The 25,897-nt window shown below is 39.8% G+C and overlaps 1 long non-coding RNA gene across 1 annotated transcript; it reads left to right on the plus strand.

The window, feature by feature from the left end:
• The first annotated feature begins 23,273 nt into the window (after nucleotides 1–23,273).
• Nucleotides 23,274–24,421, plus strand: LOC310729249. The gene is made up of 3 exons (XR_014534522.1): nucleotides 23,274–23,305; nucleotides 23,418–23,555; nucleotides 23,657–24,421. It is a non-coding gene; the product is annotated as an uncharacterized lncRNA (long non-coding RNA).
• The last annotated feature ends 1,476 nt before the right edge of the window (nucleotides 24,422–25,897 follow it).

Below are 25,897 nucleotides of genomic sequence, written 5' to 3' on the forward strand. Positions count from 1 at the left end.
CAGTTCTTTCAGAGACGTGTCTCATCCAGGGAAGAGTGTGATGGTTTTTGTCTTGAGCAGAGGACGTCCTCTGAAAACTTTCTAGTGTCAGGACAGTTGGACTTTCAGTATATATATATATATATGTAGATATGTACATCCACCAATCCAAGGTTAAGGCCCACTGCTGACATCATTAGAAAAGCATCATCACTGACTCACTGTAACACAAACCATGCAAGATATACAATTAGAGGATGCTCTTACTCATACACACTCCTCTGCCTACACACACACACACACACACACACACACACACACACACACACACACACACACACACACACACACACACACACACACCCACTAGCCCTTTTTTTTTTTACCAAGACACATGTTAGTGAAAAGCCAAAAACAGTTGATTTGTAAGGTTTTGTTTCCAAAAATACAAATCAACATCACAACCGCCTCTTAAACATGCCAGAATGAAACAAAAATCAAACGAGTCAGTCAAAAAAAGAAAAAGTAGTAAAGCAATCTTTTTAAAAAGTGATCTCCAATTAACAAATTAAATTACAGTATGATGTCCCAAAGGAGAAAATTAACATTAGTATTCAATGGACAAATTAAATGAAAGTTTTTCATTTTAAAGTAGATGCAAATATTTATGACTGTGATGTGATGCACCGCTCAGTCTCAATATTCAACTTCAACAAAAGATGGTTCTCTTTGAAAATGTATTTGAATTCATATTTATTGATTCTTTTTGGACTTTAATGACATCTTTAACAGAGGTGCAAAATGTAATTGGTATTGGTCATTGTCAATTAAAGAATAGTGGAGCATATTTACTCAATTATTTTACACCACTGCATCTCTATATACACTGTTTATAACCTTATACAGTCACTATATTCCAAATTGCTAATGTATACAGTATATCCCACTGCCTTACACACATCTTGCACTCATATAACTTCATATAAAGTATATGTCAAAATATATGTTTAAATTTTAGTGTACTTGTTTATCAGATCTATCTATCTATCTATCTATCTATCTATCTATCTATCTATCTATCTATCTATCTATCTATCTATCTATCTATCTATCTATCTATCTATCTATCTATCTATCTATCTATAGGTTTTGGGTTTAGTCTGGGTCCTCTTAAGGTTTTTTTTATTATACATTATAGTTTTTCCCAGTTGCTTCGAAGCGTTTCTCAGATCAGAAATGAAATTCTCAAAACTTCTCGTTGCTTTGATCAAATTGCGACTGCTTTGGTACATTCAAATAATCGATTGTGTACAAGTGCCTGCTGTTTCCTACATTATCCTACATGTTTATCAAAATATATTATAATGGTTTCATCTGAATAGTTTTAACCCCCAAAACATCTCAGCATCAGTTCATTGCATAAGTCATTGAATGCAAAATGATTAAACTAGTTGTTATTATCTGTCTAAAATTTCTATTAAACTTTTTTTTTTTGTAAATGTGACTTGAATTGATGAATTGTGCAGATAAATATTGAATGTCACTAATGTAGGCGAGTAAACAACATCAAGATGGAGACAGAGTAAAAACAGAATTACAATTTCTCAGAACATCCAAAAAACAAACAGTACAATAAAACAGTACAGTAGAAAAGTGAATCCTGTCTGGTCTCTTCTAATCAATAGAAATCAAATATGTACTGAAATAAATAAATTTGTGCTGCTGAAATTCATAGATGCCAAACAGAAGAAATTCAACTTTTGCTTTTTCAATCATCGTAATTCAAACTGTAGTTTATATCAAGAAACACTGAAACTGTGCAACGTCATACTGACAACATGGCATATGTTCATTAACACAAATACTTTCTTTTGAGAGATGAACTAATGATTTTGAGAAAAGTACAGGCTTTTTGAGAATGCACTGGTTTGCAAATATTAAGGATGACTTTCTCCAACGCAACTGAGAAAAACTCCAAAACCTTTTTTCTCACCATCATTGCCACTGGCTCGGTCATTAGGGATAAGTTTTTTACAAATAAATGTAATTAAATTTCAAGGTTTCCTACTGATTTTAATTCGTTCTGCTTCTTTGCTTCCTTGTTATATAAATGCTGCAATAAAGAAGACACATTTTCACAGTCTGACAATTAGATCATGAATATTTCAAGTTTAGAATGAGGATCTTATTCCATATTTAGTCCCCATTTGCTGTTATAATACCCTCCACTCTTCTGGGAAGATGTTCCATAAGATTTCAGAGTGAGCTTGTGGAGATTTGTGCTTATTCAACCACTTATTCAAGTGTTAGTAAAGTCAGGTACTGATGTAAGTGAGGTGAGGAGGCCTAGGGTGCAGTCAGCATTCCAATTTACCTTGTTAAATAGGGTGGAGGTCAGAGATTTATAGCAGGAGATCTTTAACTTCGATTCTTCCATATATGCCATATCTACATAAAGCTTTCTTTGTGGACAGACACACTGTCATACTGGAACAGGTTTGGGTCTCATAGTTCAAATAAAAGTAACATTGATACATTTTGCACCCCGAGTTTGTGGTTGTGATTTAGGGAAGTAATACATATGGCTGGAAAAGTCAGGTGTCCCAATACTTTTTGTCCATGTAGTGTAGGTTTAATACTTGTATATTGGTTAATTTGTTTACTTTCTTTTTTCTACTAATGTTGTGTCTTTTTTCCTTTTTTGAAAAACAAAAATGCTATGTTTAATGTGTTTTACACCACACACACACACACACACACACACACACACACACACACACACACACACACACACACACACACACGCGCGCACACAAACTCAGCCGCACCACGTCACCAAGGTGCTCCAGCATGAACCCCTGCGGCTCAGACTTGATATTCTACAAGACGAATGACTGTTATTACGTGGGCCTGCACACTACACAAACTATTTCAGGGACATTAATATTATCATTTAAAAATATAAAAACAGGGAGATGAGACAGTGCCGGGTTCCTCTGTTTTGTCTGCCGGAGAGGAGAAACAGTGTGCTGCCAGGGTGGTAATTAGGAGACGAACCCACAAGGGAAAGATTCCTTTTTTTTTTTTTTTTACTTTTTTTCCTTTGGCCAAGCTGCAGTAAAAGAAAAAAGTCTAAAGGGCTGCGTTACATTCGTAGAAAGAGCGCACTTTGGTTCCCAGCTGAAACTGGCTTCTCACTTGTCTGGCCTGGATTTCGCTCTATGTTTAGCTGGTGGTTTGGGCTCTACGCTCAGCTGCAGCTCTGGAGCACAGAGCACCAACCTCAGTGTGTACTAAGACCTTTAGCATGACCGGACTGTCCTTCTTTGTGTGTGTCTCCTGGAATGAGCGTTGTTTTGGCCACTGTTGAGGAATGAATACTAAAAAAAGATGAACACTAAAAATATCAGATAGATTGTTACCAAAGCTCAGTGAAAAAAAAAAGTTTCAGTGGTTCCTTAAATGTTATAAAAACATAAAGTAAGTGATTAAAACGACCTTCTGTATTATAGTTTTTCTCAGTTGCTTTGGAGCGTTTCTCAGATCAGAAATGAAATTCTCAAAACTCCTTTTTTAACCTCCAAAACATTTAATCACTTGTGCACATCATAACGGCATTTCTTGCTGCTTTGATTAAATTGCGACTGCTTTGGTACGTTCATATAATCGCTTGTGTACAAGTGTCCAAGCTTCCTAGATAATCAGTCGTTCATGTTCATGTTGATCAAAATATATTACACTGATTTCACCTGAATAGTATTAACCCCCAAAACATCTTGGCAAAACATCAGTTCCTTGCATACTTCATTGAATACAAAATGGTTAAAACAGACATGTCATCTAAAATTTCTATTAAACTAAATTCATTCATTCATTCATTCATTTTCTCTCGCTTATCCGATTCGGGTCGCGGGGGCAGCAGTCTAAGCAGGCCCCCGCCTTCGACTGCTGCCCAATCCTTACAGCACCATCCCTTACGGTCCCTCCTGCAGGTGGTGAGCCCACGGGAAGTATTAAACTAAATTCTTTTTGGTTGAATTGATGAATTGTCCAGATGAATGTCAGTAATAAAGCCAAGTGAACGGCATCAGATCAACCAATGATCCACTAGTTCTCTAAGGTAAATCTTGTGAACCTTTAGTTGAAGAGTGTATACAAACTGAGCAAAACAAAGAATTATACATTCTGAAATTTGGATGAACAACTAAGAAACAAACAAACACAGTACAATAAAAGTGTGAATCCTATCCGGTCTTTTGCAATCAAATAAATCAATTTGTGCTGGTAAAATGCATATATTCTCTCATCCCCACTGGTGCTACGTTTACATGACTCATCACAACACTACAGAAACTGACAAGTGTCCTGAGAGTCACATAGAATATAGGTTAACATGGCAGAGGTAGAGCTGCATTTTCTTGGAGACAGAACAGGAAAAATGTCTGGCTTTATTTTATCTTGTTTTGTTTTTTTTGCAATACCAAGGCCAAGCTTTAGAAATTAGAAGGCACTTAAGAAAATGTATGATTTGCTGTCTGTCTGAACCAAAGAAATAATAGTGAATTAAGTGTACCATATTGAAGTGCACAATAACATATATTTTTTTTACATTGCATTAAATTGCACTGAATCACATTGTGTTCAAATCGAAATCAGATCTCAATGTTTCATAATAGGGTTGAAATGTATTGCATCGCATCACATCGGTGTTCCATACGCGCACACACACACACACACACACACACACACACACACACACACACACACACACACACACACACACACACACAAAGTAACATATGTATGTGTCTGTGTGTGTGTGTGTGTATGGAATACCGATGTAATGTCTATTTATAGTGCATAATATTATATGGTTAGTTGTGTATGTAGGAACTTAGGAATGCCTTATGAACATGAGCATCAGTGTCAATTACCGTAATTTCCAGACTATAAAGTGCACCGATATATAAGCCTGTCTATTAGCCGCAGGTGTCTACACTGAAACTAATGAACTTTACACAGGCTTTAATAAAAGACAGTGTCTGTTACACGGTGTAACGGGTGAAACATGTTGTGGCTCCTTTAAGAGCAGAGCGGCATTTTGGGAATAGCCTTCCGCCGCATTTTTCCGGTATTACTGCATGTGTGCAAGACCAAGGAATATGTCCTTATTACAACGGCTTGTATCTAAACAGTAGCCTACCAAGAAAGTCATTGTTCACTGTCTTTCTCCTTCCTTTCACAACTACTGTATTTCTCTCTGGAGTTTATCCTTTAGCATCGTCATGCGTTTAAAACAAACCTTTTTTTCTCCCGATGCCGTGCAGCTCAGAACACAGGTGAGGTTATGGGGCTCATAAATAAGCTAAATTAGCCGCTTCGTTGTTGAAGCCGTGGGGTTCAAAACATGGGAAAAAAGTAGCGGCTTATAGTCCGAAAAATACAGTAATCATTTTAACTTGAAGTCTGTTGTGAAAGTTAAAAGTGTTCAATTATGAAGACTTGAGTGCAAAATTGTAGCTGTTGCATTCCTAAAGCCTTCAATGCAACCGGTTCTCTATGCGTTTGCCATTTGTTTAAATATTTGATGAACTTCCAAGATATGACAACTGAGATCCAGGAGGGAATTGTTTCTCTTCCATTTGTTTCTTCAATCTGCAGGCAGTCAGCTGGCATGCTTGGATGTGTACATTTCTGTTTTTGTATTTTAATAATTTTTAAAAAATTGCGTTTAAGAGGGTCTTGTTACAGCTCTATTAGTCAGTACAGCGACCTGGCGGTAGATATAGGATAAATCAGAGTATGTTTCTGGTGCCCGTGAGCCAGCAAATTTCTTGGTGTGAGCTCAGAGCTGCTAAAGCTCATTGCTGTGTGGTCCTCACGCAGTGCCAAGCATTCTCCACCTCCGCTTTCCCATCAGTTCTTTCGCCTGAGCTGCCCATCTCTAAGCCGTCCAACTTTGATCTGATGCTTTGACTACTTCCTTTGCTTCCTGGCATTTATTTCTTTTTAAAAAAATAAAGAAAAAAAAACTTTTTTTTTTCACTCTTGCTGGAAATAAATTCACCTGGCAAAGGTGCATGGAGTTTGCAGCCAACACATACTGTATACACCTCGACTGTTTGTTTTTCAGATGCGAGACCTGAGCGTCGTTTTTGACCTGCAGGTCATTTAAATGTCTGAGATCTTTTTTCCCACTCGGTGGTAAATCACTGTGGTTTTTCTAGCGTGCAGGTATTTTTTTACTCATACCGGTCGTCGTACCTCAAACATGTTGTGCCTCTTTGAAGGCCCTTGAAAAAGAAGATGGATGGCATGAGGTCAGCCTGGTGCCTGGCCTCACATATTCCGCTTCTCGGCTATCCAACAGAAACGGCGGACACTCTGCACTCGTCCCTATAAATCATATGGTTACAGGAAAAGCGTGTGTGTGTGTTGTGGGGGGTTTGTATGTGTATGTGTGTGTGTCGTTTAGCGGTTTCGCTTGACTGCCAACATGTGACATCCTCAAACTCAAGCTTTCTTAAAAGATTGTCTGCCGCTATTCGCACTTTCATGGGTTTTTCTTTTTTTGCCTAATAATTAACCACCATTTCTCCCAAACAAGCGTATTGCAAATGTGTGTGCAGGTTCCCATGGCGACCTGTAGGTCCTTATAGTTAGGTCGCTAAGCTATTTTGTCAGATACAAAGCAGGCCCTGCGTGTGTTTATGTGATTACATAATCATGTTGAAAGCCTGAATGAGTGACAGAGTATATGTCGAGAGTGTGAATTCGAGACGAGCGCGCGTGTTGCCATGAGGTAATGCCGTAAAGTTACCGCCAGCCATTTGCAGGAGATATGGTCTGTATAGCAAAAAAGGGAAGAAGATTTCTGGGTCGTGCACATGTGTTTATGTAAGTGTGTGAGTGTCAGTAACGGCAGGGTGGGGTCGTCGAGACCACCTGGTGCGGGCCGATTGGATGTGATTCTCCAAAGGCTGGCCAGCAGCTGTGTGTTGTTCCAGTTTCCTTTTCTACAGATTAATGTTAGACTCCATGGTACTGAGGTTCCCTTGTTCGGTCGGCGCTGAGGCGCTGGGTGGGACTACTCTGTCTGCCAATCTATGAGTATGACAAGGAAACTACAGCAATAATAAAAACATGTTTTGGAAAGGAAGCACTGAAACAACTTGGACACGGCATCCAAAATCGTGCTTCTCACCATAATCCATGTTGTCTTCGTGTGAAATTTATCTAGTCATGTTTTTTTTTTCCTCCATTGAAGCAGCCAATTGTTTCAAAGTAAGGGCCAGTCACATGATTCAATTTAGTTCAGTTTAGCACTTTTAACAATGGACATTGTCCTAAAAAAGCTTTCCAGACATAAAAATACAATTTTTAATTTTAAAATTATAAATTTATTCTTAACGAGTGAGCCAGTGGTCACAGTGGCAAGAAAAAACTCCCTGAGATGGGATGAGAAAGAAGAATATATATAGAAGGGTGAAAGGAATATGAATATGAGGATAGTATGAAGAAGGGGAACCTGAAGTAATGAAGAGTGTGTTAGAGAAAAGAGAAAAGAGCACAGGCAGGGTGGAGTGGGTGGAGAAGAGTGACAGGAGTGATTTGTGATAGTAGGGTATTCGCAAGAATGAAAGGGAAAGTTTATAGGACTGTGGTGAGACCTGCGATGTTGTATGGTTTAGAGACAGTGGCATTGAGTAAAAGACAGGAGGTGGAGCTGGAGGTAGCAGAGCTGAAGATGTTGAGGTTTTCGTTGGGAGTGACAAGGATGGACAGGATTAGAAATGAGTTTATTAGCGGGACAGCGCATGTAGGACGTTTTGGAGACAAGGTGAGGGAGGCGAGATTGAGATGGTTTGGACATGTGCAGAGGAGGAACATGGCGTATATCGGTAGGAAAATGCTGAGGATGGAGCCACCAGAAGGGAGAAAAAAAGGAAGTCCAAGGAGGAGGTTTATGGATGTGATGAGGGAAGACATGCAGGTAGGTGGGTTGAAAGAGGCAGATGTAGAGGACAGGGGGGTATGGAGACGGATGATCCGCTGTGGTGAACCCTAATGGGAGCAGCCGAAAGAAGATGAGGAAGGGGAACCCATCCCAATGGTGTAAAGTATTTGAGTAAATATACACCAACCAGGAATAACTTTATGGCTACCAATCAGGCCAAACATTATGACCTAATATATAAGTTGGTCCATTTTTTCAGCCAAAACAGTCCTGACCTGTTGAGCATCAACAGCATTAACTTCTTTAGCCATTTGGGCTACAGAAGCTCATCTGTTGGATCGGACCAAACAGACCAGCCTTTGCTCCCTACATGCATCAATGAGCCTCGGTCGCCCATGACCCTGTCGCCAGTTCACCACTGTTCCTTCCTTGGACCACTTTTTGATAGATACTGACCACTGCACAACGAGAAACTGCCCCCACAAGAGCTGCAGTTTTTGAGAGGCTCTTACCCAGTCGTCTAAAAATCACAGTTTGTTAAACTCCTTAAACTTGGCCATTTTTCCTGCTTTAAACACATCAACTTTGACATCTGCCTAATGTATCTCACCCACTGACAGGTGCCATAATGAAGAGATAATCAGTGTTATTTACGTCACTAGTCAGAATGTTTTAATGTTATGCCTGATTGTTATACTTCGTTACTGTACTTAAGTAATTTTTGGGATACTTCCGAGTTTCACTGAGCTTTAAAAATATAAGCAACTTTTACTTTCTACTCAACAACATTAATGAATCAATATACACTATATTTCCAAAAGTATTGGGTCACCTGGTCATTAGTACGGTATGTGATTTTTGAGCATTGCCTTCCACATTTAGTCCCAATTCGCTCTTAAATTTCCCTCCACTCTTCTAGGAAGATGTTCCACTAGATTTTAGAGTGTGCTTATGGATATTTGCATTCATCAGCCACAAGGGTATTACGAAAGGCAGGTACTGATGTAGGTGAGGAGGTGAGGGTGCAGTCAGCGTTTACATTCATCCCAAAGGTGTTCAGTAGGGTTGAGATCAAAGCTCTATAGCAGGCCACTCAAGATCTTCCTTTTCAAAGCATGTTCAAGGAGCTCACTTTGTGCACAGGGGCATTGCCATAGTGGAACAGTTTTGGGTTTTTAAGTCCAAGTGAATGCAAAATGATATTATAGCGCATCTAAAGATGTCCTGTACAATTGAGTGCCTTCAGCATTGTTACAATTACAATTTGCACCTCTGTTGAAGATGTCATTAAGGTTCAACACTCCCCTACCTGCATCTGCTGCCTGTGAGTGACCTATTAACACTGCTGGCCTCACTTTTGGTCTAAAAAGAGCCTGAATAAATTCCTAATACTTTGAGGACCAACTTCTGTTGAAGTTGAATAAAGAAATTGGGCCGCCTTCCCGTGGGCTCACCACCTGCAGGAGGGACCGTAAGGGACCGGTGCTGAGAGGATTGGGCAGCAGTCGAAGGCGGGGGCCTTGACAGCCCGATCCCTGGACACGGAGAAGTGTCTGGGGAATCTGCTTAGACTGCTGCGCCCGCGACCCGAATTACGGATAAGCGGGAGATGATGAAAAATGAAATAATTATTTAATTTTATTGGATTTGTCCTTTGAATAGTAATGGCTTTTCTACTCTGATACTATCATTTTATTTGTTAACTGAAGATCCTTTTTGAAAGGTTGCTTTACTACTTTGTGTATCTTTTTTTTTTTTTACCGACTTGTTTGATCTTTATTTCATTCTGGCATGTTGAAGGGGCAGTTGTGTTAATGGTTAATGTAGTGTTGAGGTGTTGTATTTTAGGAAATCAAACCTCACAATTCAACTGTTTCTGGCTTTTCACTAACACGTGTCTTGGTGTTACTGGACTGTTGGTGGACTGGTGCATCTTTGCACCTATGTTCAATATGATTTAAATACTCGGGTACTGTTCACATCAAAAACTCTAAAACTTTTATTCAAGTCATATTACAATATTAGTGACTTTTACCTTTGTAATGGAGTAAGCTTTGCTGTTAGTTTAGGACAATTTTCACATATTCTTTACACCTCTGACCATCCTTATCTTGGTGGCCGTTTATTACAGTTCCATCATTGTTGAGGTGTACTGTTCAGTGATGATTCCCTAAGTGCAGATTTTACATGCAAATTGCAGCCCTGAGCTTTTGTAATAAACATTTTAAATAAAATAATAATCCAACTCCATCCTCATGGTTCTTGGGTTGCTCAGTAACTTCAGAGATCTAAAGGCTGTTCATGTAAAACCATCCTCGGCTTTACAGAGCGAACTCCAAACACTAGAGTTTTAGCATGTAAAATTTCTGCAAATATGAGCAACAACAGGATATGACATCACATACCAATTTTTAAATATAATCATCTGTCCAAGTAGACAGCAACACAAATGCAAACCAGGCAGCTTCTCTTTTGATGCAGATTTTATATTCTCTTAAAATGGGATAATGTGACACTGATATAATCAGTGCTTCCTTCACCTAGGATTTTCAGATCTCTTATTGGTCAAATATCTTCACGTGATATATTTCAACTCAGATTTCAACTTGAACCGTCGAATGCAGCGAAACATAAAACTGCTAAATGTTTCTAACACTCGCATGCTTATGAATGGAACTCGATGAATGAAGTTTAATGTGACCTGTCATTTACTCTTAATAAAAGACCTACATGTGCAACTCTAATCACACTCCAACAAAATCATACGAGAAAAAAATGTCCAATGTTCACGTCCGAATGAATAAAGACAGACACGAAACGTCGGAGCGGTTTGTTGGCTATATTTGGTGCAAATACGCGATCTGTTCTTTATTTGAAGGATCCTGCCTTTATTAAGGAATCATAAAAGCAGAATTGTACTTTAAAAAACACTACCACATGTGTATAGAGTTTGTTATGAGGAGGGAGAGAACTCGAAGCTGACAGATATGGAAAAGATTTGAGTGGATATACAGTACGGGGTTTTTTTCAGCAAACCGATTGAAGCCTACAAACAAGTCTGTTTTTTTTTGCTAATCAAATTAAAATCTGAGATGTTCCTAATTATTTCTTGGCCACTTCAAAAACAAGCTTGTCACTTCATATGTGTTTCAATCCCTGTGAAATGCAAATTACAGTGTAGTGGGAGGAGAGAGAGAGAGAGAGAGAAAGAAAGAAAGAAAAAAAGAATCTGTAATAGTATGGCAAACTACTTTTGGAGCTGGGTTACTGCTTGGTGTGTGGCTCGATTTTGGATGCCTTGACACTTTTGCATTGTATATAAACAGAATTTTCTCATAATCGAAATTCTGCTCTGGCATTTCCCCTGAAACTGTGTGCTGTATACATGTGTATGAACTTTACATAGGGCTGGACTCTTCAAACAAAAATTTTAAATATGTATCTCCTTTCAGGAAGGATTCATATTATGTCTAGTCAAGCTTTTATTGCCATTTTAATGTCATTTAAACATTCTTCTAGGTTCTTTCACACCACCACATTGCTTGATCCCCTTGGCTTCCAATAGTGCCTGCATCAGATTTAAAACACTGATGCTTGCCAAAAACAGGCCCCTCTACCTAACACTTACACAAAATGGACAAAAGTATTGGAACACCTGACCTTTCCTGCCATATGTGATTCTTCTCCAAACTGTTACAACAAACCTGGAGGGACACAATTGTTTAGACATCTTTGGATGCGGTCTAATAAAATGTTGTGTTCACTTGAACTTGGAAACCCAAATCTGTTCCAGCATGGCAATGAAGAAATGCTTTATATTTGTTGGAGAGGCAGATCTTGAGTGGCCTGCTTCAGAGCTCTGATCTCATCCCTACTGAACACCTTTGAGATGAATTGGAAGACTGACTGCACCCCAGGCTTCCTCACTTCACCTACATCAGTACCTGACTTTACAAACACCCTTGTGGCTGATGAACATAAATGTCTACAAGCACACTCTAAAATCTAGTGGAACATCTTCCCAGAAGAGTGGAAGGAGTTATAAAAGCTAATGGGACTAAATGGAACTAATGAAAATAACAATGACTAAAGACCTACCTCTTCCAGTAGCACTTCAAGTATCAATTCTTCTATTAAAAATAAATAAATTGATATTCTTTTCTGAAGTTTTAGCCTAATGTATTTTAAATCTGTATCCTCGTGACTAAGTATCAGATTGTATTAATTGATGGTGGCTTCAAAACAATCTAGTTATCAATCTAGTATCATTTTATCCTCTTTTTAGTAAAGTTAGGTAGGTTAAGTGAGGAGGCCTGGGGTGCAGTCAACCCAAAGGTGTTCAGTAGGGTTGAGGTTTAGAGCTCTTTGGCAGGCAACTCAAGATCTCCAACTCCATCCCACAAGTTTTGCGGATATGGACAGCAACCAGGTATGACATCACACACCGTCTGTTCCTGTAGACAGTGACACAAATGCACAACAAGCAGCTTCTCTTAAAGGAGATTTTATATTCTATTAAAAGGGTGTGTATGGGGTAAAGTGACACTGATATGATCACTGCTTTCTGCATATTTTATTGGTCACGTCTTCACTTGATATGAATTCGCATACTGTCCGAGCCTACACACCTTCTGACTGATCAGATTCCGGAATTAAGCAATACTGCCGTTACCTAAAACCCATATACATCACTTTGTAGCATGCTTAACATAAAATGTATTCTATACACTAAAATACTGCAACTTGTTATGTTACAGCTGATGTGATTTCTTAAGTAAACAGTCTACTTTAATTTGCCTTGCATACTCTCTCTCTCTCTCTCTCTCTCTCTCTCTCTCTCTCTCTCTCTCTCTCTCTCTCTCTCTCTCTCTCTCTCTCTCTCTCTCTCTCTCTCTCTCTCTCTCTCTCTCTCTCTCTGTCTGTCTCATTTCATGGATACACCACTAATCCCTCAGACTCATTTGAATAAATTGTGTGTGTTTTTCTTGTTTAATGTTCATAGTTTGTTGCTGATTCTCGGTATCCTATATCCCTCCTAAACCAGTGGGCTTAAGAGAAACCTTACAGTTGATCCCCTCTCTGTCGAGTTTCATGGCATTTTTTGGAAAAGCGTGTCATGTTGGACACGATGCAAGAGTTCTGCTCTATATTTAGTGTCTTCTCGTGATTCTGCTGAAGTCTGAAGGCTTTCTCGATTGCCAAACTTCTTCGCGAAGATTTCGCTTTGGATGCAGAGCAGGAATCAGAGCAAATCAAGAACTTCGAGGATGGATTTGGACTGTAATTAATATCAGCAGTCTACTACAATGGCTAACATGAAGCAAGATCACAGTTCTGTATTTAAGCACCTATCACTAAACAGTACACCTCAACAGTGATGGAACTGTAATGAATGGTGATTCGGTGCAACCCGGATGAGGACGTGTTCTTTTTTGAGTCTGGATTCTCTCAAGGTTTCTTCCTCATGCCATCTCATGGAGTTTTTCCTTACCACAGTCACCACTTTCTCGCTCATTAGAAATTGACATTGATTTTTGTCATTTGACAGATGCCCTTATCCAGAGTGACTTCCATTTATCTTATTTACACTTATCTCATTCAAAATGAGCAGTTATGGGGTTAAGGGCCTTGCTCAGGGGCCCAAGAGTGACAGTGTGGTGTCTAAACGAACACCTCCCCGGGATAAACTTTTATAAAACAAGTTTTATAATTTTTTTAAACAATTGTAAGGAACAAACATACTGTAGAAAGTAAACATACATTTTATACGACTTTATTATTATCTGTGTAAAGCTACTTTGAGACAATGTTCACTGTTAAATGCACACCACAAATAAAACTAAATTGAATTGAAATAAATAAAACTGTATTGAATTGAGTAACTGAAACCATTGTAACTATGTCAAAATCTTCTTTCGGCTGCTCCCATTAGGGGTCGCCACAGCGGATCATCCGTCTCCATGCCACCCTGTCCTCTACATCTGCCTCTTTTACACCAACTACCTGCATGTCTTCCCTCACCACATCCATGAACCTCCTTCTTGGTCTTCATCTTTTCCTCCTACCTGGTGGCTCCATCCTCAGCATTCTTCTACCAATATAATTCATGTCCCTCCTCTGCACATGTCCAAACCATCTCAATCTCGCCTCCCTCGCCTTGTCACCAAAACATCCTACATGCGCTGGCCCTCTAATAAACTCATTTCTAATCTTGTCCATCCTTGTCACTCCCAACGAAAACCTTAACATCTTCAGCTCTGCTACCTCCAGCTCTGCCTCCTGCCTTTTACTTAATGCCACTGTCTCTAATCCATACAACACCGCAGGTTTTACCACAGTCCTATAAACTTTCCCTTTCATTCTTGCAGATACCCTACTATCACAAATCACTCCCATCACTCTTCTCCACCCACTCCACCCTGCCTGCACTCTTTTCTTTACTTCTCTAACACACTCTCCATTACTTTGCACTGTTGACCCCAGGTACCTGAACTCCTCCACCTTCTCCAGCTCTTCTCCCTGCAGTCTTTCTCCTACTGACTTTCATTCCCCTTCTCTCCAGCGCATATCTCCAGCACTCCAGGCTCTTCTCAACCTGCTCCCTACTCTCCCCACAAATCACAATATCATCCGCAAACATCATAATCCAGGGAGACTCCTGTCTGACCTCATCCGTCAACCTGTCCAACACCACTGCAAACAGGAAAGGGCTTAGGGCCGATCCTTGATGCAGACCAACCTTTACCCTGAACCAGTCTGTCGTACCTACTGCACACTTCACTGCCGTCACACTGTCCTCGTACATGTCCTGCACCACCCTCAAATACTTCTCTGACACACCTGACTTCCTCATACAATACCACAACTCCTCTCTCGGCACCCTGTCGTACGCTTTCTCTAAATCCACAAATACACAATGCAATTCCTTCTGTCCTTCTCTATACTTCTCCATCAACATCCTCAAAGCAAATAAGGCATCTGTGGTGCTCTTCCTCGGCATGAAACCCTACTGTTGCTCACAGATGGTCACCTCTTCTCTCAGCCTGGCTTCCACTACTCTTTCCCATAACTTCATGGTGTGACTGATCAACTTAATTCCCCTGTAGTTACTGCAGGTCTGCCAAAGATCGGTACCAGCACACTTCTTCTCTATTCCTCAGGCATCTTCTCACCTTCCAAAATCCTGTTAAACAATCTGGTTAAAAACTCCACTGCCATCTCTCCTAAACATCTCCACGCTTCTACCGGTATGTCATCTGGTCCAACCGACTTTCCACTCTTCATCCTTTTAATCGCTGCTTTCACTTCCTCCTTACTAATCCTATCTACATCCTGCTTCACCAGCTCCACATCATCCAACCTTCTCTCTCTCTGATTTTCCTCATTCATCAGCTGCTCAAAATACTCCCTCCACCTTCTTAACACACTCTCCTCACTAGTCAACACATTTCCATTTCCATCCTTTACTGCTCTAACTTGCAGCACATTCTTCCCAGCTCGATCCCTCTGCCTGGCCAATCGGTATAAATCCTTTTCTCCTTCCTTAGTGTCCAACCTCTTATACAGCTCCTCATATGCCTTTTCCTTGGCTTTCGCCACATCCCTCTTTACCTGCTGCCGCATCTCCTTGTACTCCTGCCTACTTTTTTCATCACTCTGTCTATCCCACTTCTGTTTTGCCAACCTCTTTCTCCTTATGCTCTCCTGCACTTCCTCATTCCACCACCACGTCTCATTGTCTTGCTTTTTATTTCCAGATGTCACACCAAGTACTTTTCTAGCTGCCTCCCTCATCACTCCTGCAGTAGTTGCCCAATCATCCACACTCTTCCTCCTTCAGTTTCCACCATCTTATTCTTCTTTCAGTCCTCACTCTTCTCCTCTTCTTCTTCGCCTCCACAACCATCCTACAGACCACCATCCGATGCTGTCTAGCTACACTGTCCCCTGCCAACACCTTACAGTCTCCAATCTCCTTCAGGTTGCATCTCCTGCATAGCACATAGTCCACCTGTGTGCACCTTCCCCCACTCTTATACGTCACCCTATGATCCTCCTTCTTCTTAAAATAAGTGTTCACCACTGCCATTTCCATCCTTTTAGCAAAATGTACCACCATCTGCCCTTCCACATTCCTCTCCTTAAAACCATACCTACCCATCACTTCCTCATCACCTCTGTTCCCTTCACCTACATGACCATTAAAGTCTGCCCCAATCACCAATCGTTCTTTCCTAGGTACACCATCTACCACTTCATCTAACTCACTCCAGAATCTTTCCTTCTCCTCCATCTCACAGCCAACTTGTGGAGCATAGGCACTGATGACATTTATCATCATCCCTTCAACTTCCACCTTCACGATCATCACCCTATCAGAAACTCTCTTCACCTCCACTACACTCTTACTGTACTCTTCCTTCAGAATCACCCCTACACCATTTCTCTTTCCATCCACACCATAATAAAACAGTTTAAACCCACCTCCAATGTTCCTGGCCTTACTCCCTTTCCACTTGGTCTCCTGAACACACAACATATCTACCTTTCTCCTCTCCATCATATCAGCTATCTCTCTCCCTTTACCCGTCATAGTACCAACATTTAAAGTACCAACCCGAACCGCCACTCTCCTATACTGCTCCTTTCCCTGCTGTCTCTGTAGACGTCTTCCTTCTCTCCTTCTCCTTCTTCGGCCAACAGTAGCCCAATTTCCACCGGTACCCTGTCGGCTAACGATACCTGTGGCGGTCGTTGTTAACCCAGGCCTCGACTGATCCGGTATGAAATTCTTATTTGTGATCCGCATATTTGATTTGGCACATGTTTTACGCTGGATGCCCTTCCTAACGCAACCCTCCCCATTTACCCAGGCTTGGGACCGGCACTACGAGTGCACTGGCTTGTGCATCCATAATGGCTGGGTTTATGTAAAAATCTTCACATGCATAGAATACACACTGGTATCTGTACGATAATCTGAATCTGTAAATGTATAGTGTAAATCTAAAGAGATGTGGCCTTGACAACGGAAGGAGCAGTGGATATATTAAACTCAATTCATTTTATTTATTCATTTATTTGTATAGGGTTTTGACAGAGTTATAGAGGTTATAAAGTGGTGTTGGCTCTCTCTTGGCTCAGGTCTTATTTGACTGATCGCTATCAGTTTGTTGATGTTAATGGTGAGTTCTCCACACTCTCTGAGGTAAAGTTTGGTGTTCCTCAAGGATCTGTCTTAAGCCCTCTGCTTTTCTCTTTATATATGCTGCCTCTTGGAGAAATTATTCATAAACATGGTATTAGATTCCATTGCTATGCTGATGATACACAGCTATATATTTCAGCAAAGCCAGATGAGAGAGATCAGCTTAACAATGTTAAAAAATGTGTAAAGGACATTAGACAGTGGATGCTCGATAACTTTCTTCTGCTAAACTCAGATAAGACGGAAGTACTTTTACTAGGACCACATGCAGCTAGAAGCAAACTTTCCGATTACCTAACATCTCTGGATGGTGTTTCTGTTTCAGCGTGTACGGCTGTCAAAGACCTTGGTGTGATTATTGACTCGAGTCTTTCCTTTGAGGCTCACGTGAATAATATTACCAGGATCGCCTTCTTTCACCTTAGAAATATTGCTAAAATTAGAAATATGATGTCGTTACAGGATGCAGAAAAACTAGTTCATGCTTTTGTTACTTCTAGATTAGACTACTGTAACGCTTTACTGTCTGGGGGTGCGAGTAGGTGCATAAATAAGCTTCAGTTAGTTCAGAATGCAGCAGCAAGAGTCCTCACTAGATCTAGGAAATATGACCACATCACCCCTGTATTAATCAGTCTACACTGGCTCCCAATCAAATCTCGCATTGATTATAAAATTTTACTACTGACATATAAAGCACTTAATGGTTTTGCACCACCGTATCTGAGTGAACTTCTGTACCAGTATGATCCTCCACGCCTACTTAGATCAAAAGGTGCAGGCTATCTGTTGGTTCCTCCAATAATGAAGATTACAGCAGGGGGCAGATCTTTCTCTTATAAAGCCCCGCAGTTATGGAACAGCCTTCCTATCAGTGTTCGGGACTCAGACACAGTCTCAGTGTTCAAGTCGAGGTTAAAAAAATATTTATTCAGTCAAGCCTTTAATCAGTAGATTTTTTCCCAGGTAAAGGCTCAGATCTGGAGGGAACATTGATATAGAGTGTTTGGTGAACTGGGATATTTGTACGCTGTCGTCCCCTCACATTCACGTGTTCACTCAGGTTTGTTGATGGTGGTGTGGTGGGCCGTCTCTTATCCCAGAGATCCCTCATGTCTGTGTTGCCTTCTGGTTCTCCCTTTTAGTTATGCTGCTATAGCGAGTCTTGCCGGAGTCCAAACTGCACAGTGACTTTAACTCTCATGCAACAATAGGTACACTTAATAATCCATATCCTTCTCTTCCTGTCACCCTCTTCTCTCTCTCTCTCTCTCTCTCTCTCTCTCTCTCTCTCTCTCTCTCTCTCGGTCGAGTTAAACATGCTCCTGAGGCTCCAGTGACCACTGTTCCTGCCCCTCTCCCCCCCGTGGATCTTCCCACTTCATCCAGGCCTGCCTGGATTGGATGTCAACAGTCTCCTACACTGATGTCAACAGTCTCCTACACTGATTCAGAAATACACTTCGCTTTTGATCATCATCACTGCACCCCGCAACATTGTATACCCGCCACAAATGGACATTCGGTGTAACCCAGATGAGGATGGGTTCCCTCTTGAGTCTGGTTCCTCTCAAGGTTTCTTCCTTATGCCATCTCGGGGAGTTTTTCCTTGCCACAGTCGCCAGTCGCCACCGGCTTGCTCATCAGGGACAAACTTACTCATAAAGAACATATTCATTTTTAATCACCGCATTATCTGTGTAAAGCTGCTTTGAGACAATGTTCATTGTTAAAAGCGCTATACAAATAAAAATGAATTGAATTGAATTGAATAAAGTTGTATAAAACAATAAAGACATTAAGTGCCTATAAGCTTGTTCCTGGTAACTGTAAGGTTCTGAGCCATTGTAGTGCATGGAGAAACCAAACAAACCTGAGACAAATAGGCTATTATATATACTAAAAGTCAGTGAATGCTGGGAAATGTAGTCTCCTGTCAAGCTTACATGGTAATAGCTTCAGATTATTATAATTTAAAATTAAATCCAAAAGTACAACTCCAATATCCAGTATTAATGCTTGTTTAGAACCCATGTTGAATAATATTATATAGCTCTTCCTCTGTTAATTCATTCATTCATTTGTGGTTTATTCTCTGCTTTAAGTATTTACTGTATGTCTCTTATTTAAAACATCTTCAGTCCAAAAGAAGCTTTTTCATGTTATGCCAGGCTTTCAGCTCTAGCAAGATCATATTGTACATTACATTGGCATCCCACTCTCTTTTTTTCTCTGTAAATTGCTTTACTTGTATAACAAACTTTAAATCTCAGCAACTCTACACACTCTATATTAGCTATGATTTTTCCCTGATATTGCTAACCCTCCGTGTGTTTCTCATCTTATTTCGCATATTATTTTCCCTGCTAAAATGATGTGTCATTTGGCCTGCTGTGCATTGTTTGCTGCTGTGCACTTCGCCACTCTCATTCCCTTTCGGAGCAGTACGATTTGCGTAGTGGCCCCTTAAATCTCGATTTCGACTGGAAAACTGCATGTGTGCCTGGCGCCATTCTCTGTGGGCCAGCTCCTACTTGGCTGTCCCCTGAAGAGTGGAACAAAGAGGCTGGAATTACAGAATGCTGCCCGAGCCTAATCTCTCAGGACACCTCCATGCATGGAAACTACCGTAAACTAGTGCAAGAAAAACAGCACCTTACGCCACTGATTAAAACAAGTTGTGTCTAAAGTGCCATTATGTAAGGTTATGGTATGTTGTTATGGTATAATGTATAAAAAGCAGTGGCGGGCTGTGCATTTGGTACCTAGGCCTGGGGACGTACCCGACTTAATCCACCTCTTAATACCACCACTATCACGTCGCAATTATAAGAACCATTGATACTATACAAAAACTTATTTTTAAGTATGTCCGAGACCAAATAAATTTATCTTACTCTGTAGGCATAAAAAAGTCTAACTCATATGTATTAATGTGTGAAGCGTGCTACAGGTGTGTTTTGCCAGTTGAACTTGGCTGTAACAGTTTCCATCTGACCAACCAATCAATGATGACGCTAATCTGGGCCAGCTAGCTATATAAATAGTGTATTTAATGATACATTCATTATTTCTTGAATTCTTACTCTATTATTTGCTTAGCCATGCATATTATTTTTATCTCAACATACAAATTCATGATTTGATCCTTGGGCTAATGGCTAGATAAAAGAAAAAATGCAAACTTCTATTGCATAAATCTATAAAGCTATTGTCAATCCTTAACAGCCTCCGAAAACCACCAGAACACACCAAATATGGCTGCCAGAGACTACACTTTCGAGCATCAAACTTTGCCACATTCATCTAATTATGTATTATCTACTGTTGAAGACAGTGACAGCCTGTCTTCAATTTTGACTTATTAGACTCATTATGCTGACAGTGACAGCCTGTCTTCAATTTTGACTTATTAAACTCATTATGCGTTTCCAAAGCGTTCTGACGCAGCGTCTCGTTCTATCGAGAAAAATATTCTAATGGAGACCACTAAGGGACCCGAAAGGTAAGCTTAGAGGCCGAAAACCTGAACAGGGGACCAAGCATCCTGTGGGCTGCAGATGCTGGCAACTAAATTCATAGAAAAAGGTAAGCAGACACCTGTTATACTCAAAGTCTGTGATTAGTAACTGTATGCCCATGGGAGGGTCGACCCCGGGTAGGGTATAGGCTGCTGACCTCGGGTCAAGAACTATTTCTGAGTTTCGACAGTTGCCCTCAGGGAACTAGGGTTACTTATGTAACCTAGAGATGTTCTCTTTATTTCATAGTTTTTCTCTTAGGTGTGCTGATTCAAGTAGTATCTGTTTACATTAGAATTTTTATCCAATCAGATTTCAGCCGTTATATCAAGCTCGCAACCTTCCCCTTTAGCAAACTGCACGAGCTAAAATATATTCTAATGGATCTAAATATATTCGCATGGATCTAATTTTCTGAAATTTCTTCAACATATTTTTCTCATGTATTTTATCTCATGCATGATTTTCCAATACTGAATTAATATAAAAATTCTCAGGATTCAAGGTCAAAAATAAAAAAATTTATAAACTCCGCCAGTTTCCAACATACCAGAAGCAGAGTACATGCAGGTGTTACTGGGGTGAAAGTGTTTAGGATCCTGCTACAGCTGAATTAATTTCTGAGCAATACATGCAAGAGAAACCAGGTTATGCTCTGGTCACATCTCACTGCACCTTTACACTACACACTAAACGTTTAATTATTTATGTTCTGCAATTACTTTACTCTAGTTTAACTTATTTATTAGATTAGATTTAGATTAGATTTTACTTTATTGTCATAGTTTTAGAAATGGTTTACTCCATACTCCTTACTCTGTGAATCCCCCAGCAGCTGATTATAAGGACATAATGGAAAAAGACACAAAACACATGATAAATGACAAATATACAATAGTGCAAATGCAAGAAACAAGAGTGTGTGCATGTATAAAGTTTTGCAAAGGCTGATTAGATCCATGTTGTTATTCACAATTATATCAAGGGATATATTGAATGTGTGTGTGTGTATGTGTGTGTGTGTGTGTGTGTGTGTGTGTGTGTGTGTGTGTGTGTGTGTGTGTGTGTGTGTGTGTAAAAAGAACGGGAAAATAGACACCTCTCAGGATCTGTGGCCATGTAATTTTTTTTTTCATGTGACGGTGCCTTTCCTCGATATTGCCGCAACGTTTCAAAGAGCCACAAAGTAAATAATGAGGAGCAATTAACTTATGCGCAGTTCAGGGTCTTGAGCGTTTTCAGACATTTCGTTGTAGATGAGCAAATTTTGGGAAACGACTAAAAACGACAGTGAAGATTCTGAATGTGTTTTTAGAAGAAAATACTGTTTTTCAAATGTATCCTGATTAGTGCCTTAGTGTAATCTGTATCTGTAGTGATAGGACATTCTCCTAATGCAGCTTTACAGAGATAACGAGATTATAAAATATGAATTTCATAATTTTAGTGCATGCCGAAGTGGCAAGGAAAAAACTCCATGAGATGGAATAAGTTAGACAATTTTAGAGGAACCAGACTCAAAAGAGAACCGATTACTTGCAGAAAATGTATTTACTGTGCGCTCGTGAACTGATTACACGGTAAATTAAGGGAATTGAATTTCTGACGTTTTCTTCTTCTGGAGTTATAAATCCCTCTACCAATCCACACAAGCGTGTGCATGACGGCGACTCTTTTCCATTTCAAGTCACTAAATTCCAGCAATACAACTCGCTCCCACCAGTCCTCAATACGAACCTTCATCAACAGCCTTTTATTTTTTGGAGTAAAGAGGGAGTGTTGAGATGCTCAATAGAAATGCACAGCTTGATAAAGCGCAACACTTAAAAATAGCGTGCATAAAAAATAATGGAACTCCATGTTGACAGGAATTAAAGGCTGCAAACAGGAAATGGCTAATGTGCACAAAGTTAATAAAAGCACTATTAAACACTATATCGGATTAGATAACCTCTCATGTAAACAGTCAACTCAATAATTCAGTGAATTATTTTAATCTGAATAAAAAAAAAAGACGTAAACGTGGCTATTGTTGATGATTTGGTGTAAATACTGTTGTTCAGGCTTAACATTCTGGCTCTAACTATTCTGTAGCTTCTGCCTAATGGTAGCAGTGCGGAAAGACTGTGCTGGGTGTAAATATTGTCCTTGATGACTTCAGTGTTGATAAAGTTGTTCCAGAGATGATATTATTTATTACATTTTATAATTTCTTTTAAATTCCCAATATCGAATTTAATGGCAACATGTGGCAGGTTCATAATTTCAATGCAAGTTCTCAAATTCTCATCAGCCTTGACACTGTATCATATCATTATCCCACATGGATGTTTTTCAGATTCCCATTTATATTCACATATCTAAAACTGTTAACATTTATTCCTATAATACTATTAAATATAACACGAAATAAAAAAAAAACATCAACTCAGGAATCAGAAAGTGTATGAAGATGTAGATTTCCAAGAGTTAAAAAAAATATATCAACATCATGTTGCTACGCAGCACAACATTGCCCCAGACGCTGTCTGATTTGCACCGGTACCCGTCTCCAGAGTGACGTCGATTGCTAACGGCAATGTAAATGTATGTGTTTTTTTGGAGTGGCGCAGTGTAGTTGGGGGCATGTGGGAGACAGTGGTAAGGGTGTGGTCATGATTGTGTGTGCGAGTGTGTGTGCGTGTGTACCAGACGTTATTAAGCTCGGAGGAAAACGTTTCACGGTATCTGGTGCTTGTCTGATGAGTTTTAGATGAAGCGTCGAAGAAAAGTGGGGATTCCCTGAGGGCCAGACGGGCTGTATTGGATAATACCATAATGACAGAGTAAACGCTCCGTGAAGCCAAGAGAACACCACAAATGCCAAGCCCAGACCAGCCGCTATCTGCACGTATGTGTTTGTGTGTGTGTTGTGGCTGATGTTTCACAGCTCTGAACATTTCGGCATGCTTTTTTCACTCTGTGTGTTTGTGTGTGTGTGTGTTTCCACAGTAAGGCAGCGTGCCCCCTCACTGACGCACACACTCCTTCCTCCTGGCTCAAATACTCCGACTACTCCTTACTGCAGTGCTGGAGGAGGACGCTACTGTAAATGTCAAGCCTGCTCAAACACTGTGTGTGAGTGGATGATTCACACACCCAAATTTTACTATTGACTCCTAAAACTGGCTGTAGATAAGTTTAAATTTAGGCCTGGCCCATGCTTTAATCTGCCCTCTCTTGATTTGTGCTTCTTGTGCTACCTTCACAACAGGTCTTGCTTGTTTGCAAGCCAGAATGTTAGACATTAAGATGTCTTATGTTCAGATGAATGTAAATTACAGACAAGGAAAAGGATTTGCAGAGCCTGGAAGTCTCCCCGCTCCCTGTAATGGAGCGAAAGAACGGAATAACAAGACAAACGACAAACTCCCTCACCCAAAATGCAATCATGCATACATTGCAAGAGACTGGGACACCTGAATTTTCACTCCTTATGTGGTTCTTTCCCAAACTGTTACCACAAATCTGGAAGAATACAATTGTATAGCATGCAAAGAGATGTTGTAGCATTAAACTGATCTGATCACATGCACATGATCAACTTGTGCTGTTAATGTCATGAACTTCTCATGGTGTTGGATCTGTGATGATCACAAATGTTGAGCTATTTTATGAGTTGCTCAGTAGTTCCTAGTTTTATAACCATAATGAGTGTATAAGACTGTAGAAAGAATATTACTTATCACACACTCCCGTGCTCATGTTAGCTCTCACTCTCCAGTGTTCTGTATTGTTGAAAGATGGATTCCACTTTTGAGTCTGGTTCCTCTCAAGGTTTCTTCCTCATAACATCTAAGGGAGTTTTTCCTTGCCACAGTCATCACGGCTGCTCATCAGGGATAAATACACATCGTTCACCTTAACTGTTGATTTCTGTAAAGCTGCTTTGAGACAATGTCTGTATATAGAAATATATAGAAATAAACTTGACTTGACTTGACTTGATTTGACTCAAACTCAATATGAGCTAGTGTTCCAGCATGACACGGCCCCATGCACAAAGTAAGCTCCATAAAGCTATGTTTTATACAAGTTGGAGTGGAAGATCTGCTCTAGCGCCCTGAGCTCAATCCTAGTAAACAGTTTCGGGATGAAGTGGAATGCTGACTGCATATATGCTATATATAGTTACGTATATTTTATAAGAGCAAATGGGGAGAAAATGTGGAATGGAAATGTTCATAAAACACAAATGTTATGTTCAGGTGTCAACAAACTTTGATCCATATAGTGTAAACTATAACAGAATGCTTTGCACACACTTGTGTTTTTAGACACCAAACTACTGGCTTACTGGTTTCCAATTACTTAAAATCATTGGTACACAGTGTATTTAAAGATGATATATAGATATGAACATAATCTAGGATATACAATGAATACACTAGTGTAGAGGTTCATAGGGTGAAGGTAGATGGAAAGGTGGAAAGCTTTGCATTGTTTGTTTTTACTTTGGTCTCAACTTGTTTTGTCTCAATGTTCTTGATTCTTGCCCAATCTTTAATATCCTGTTCTTGATTCTGAGCCTGATTATTTATTCTGTGAATCTGAGATCGTGCTTTTTCTGAAACCTTCATCTGCATCTGTTCACAGGACAGTGTGAAAAAATAGAAAGTAATGGTAATGTCTTTGGTAATGTAAAAGAGCATCGATGGGACATTTTATTGGGACATTATTGGGTGGACAATTATATATTGCAATTTATTAAATTTCTCTTTTAGCCTTTTTAGTCATCTAAACCAACATGTATGTTGTAGTTAATAGTTCTAGTCACAGTACAATTCCAATTCCAAAAAAGTTGAGACTGTGCGAAATGAAAATAAATGCAGAATGCAACAATTTTTAAATCTTATACATTCTAATGTACTTCATACCCAGAAAAACGTGACAAAATTTTGATAAAATGTCTAGATTCTGAGCCCCAAGTCCATTTGACGGCAATATCAGAGCTGTACAATACCTGTTGGTGGACAATAAAAGGCCTCCAAGTGCACCATGTGTTCATTTTCAACACGATAGATTTTTATTTTATTTCATATTTTTCACCAGTTTATCCCTCTGTCTAGGATTATTTCCATGACAAAATGACACGTTATGACAAATTGGGTCCTCGTGTATTTTGGATACACAGGACACCTGGGATCTATTTCCACTCACCATTAAACCCAGTGAATCATTGCCGTGTCGGTC

The sequence above is a fragment of the Silurus aristotelis genome, assembly GCF_946808225.1.
Source record: "Silurus aristotelis genome assembly, chromosome: 7".
Classification (NCBI taxonomy): domain Eukaryota; kingdom Metazoa; phylum Chordata; class Actinopteri; order Siluriformes; family Siluridae; genus Silurus; species Silurus aristotelis.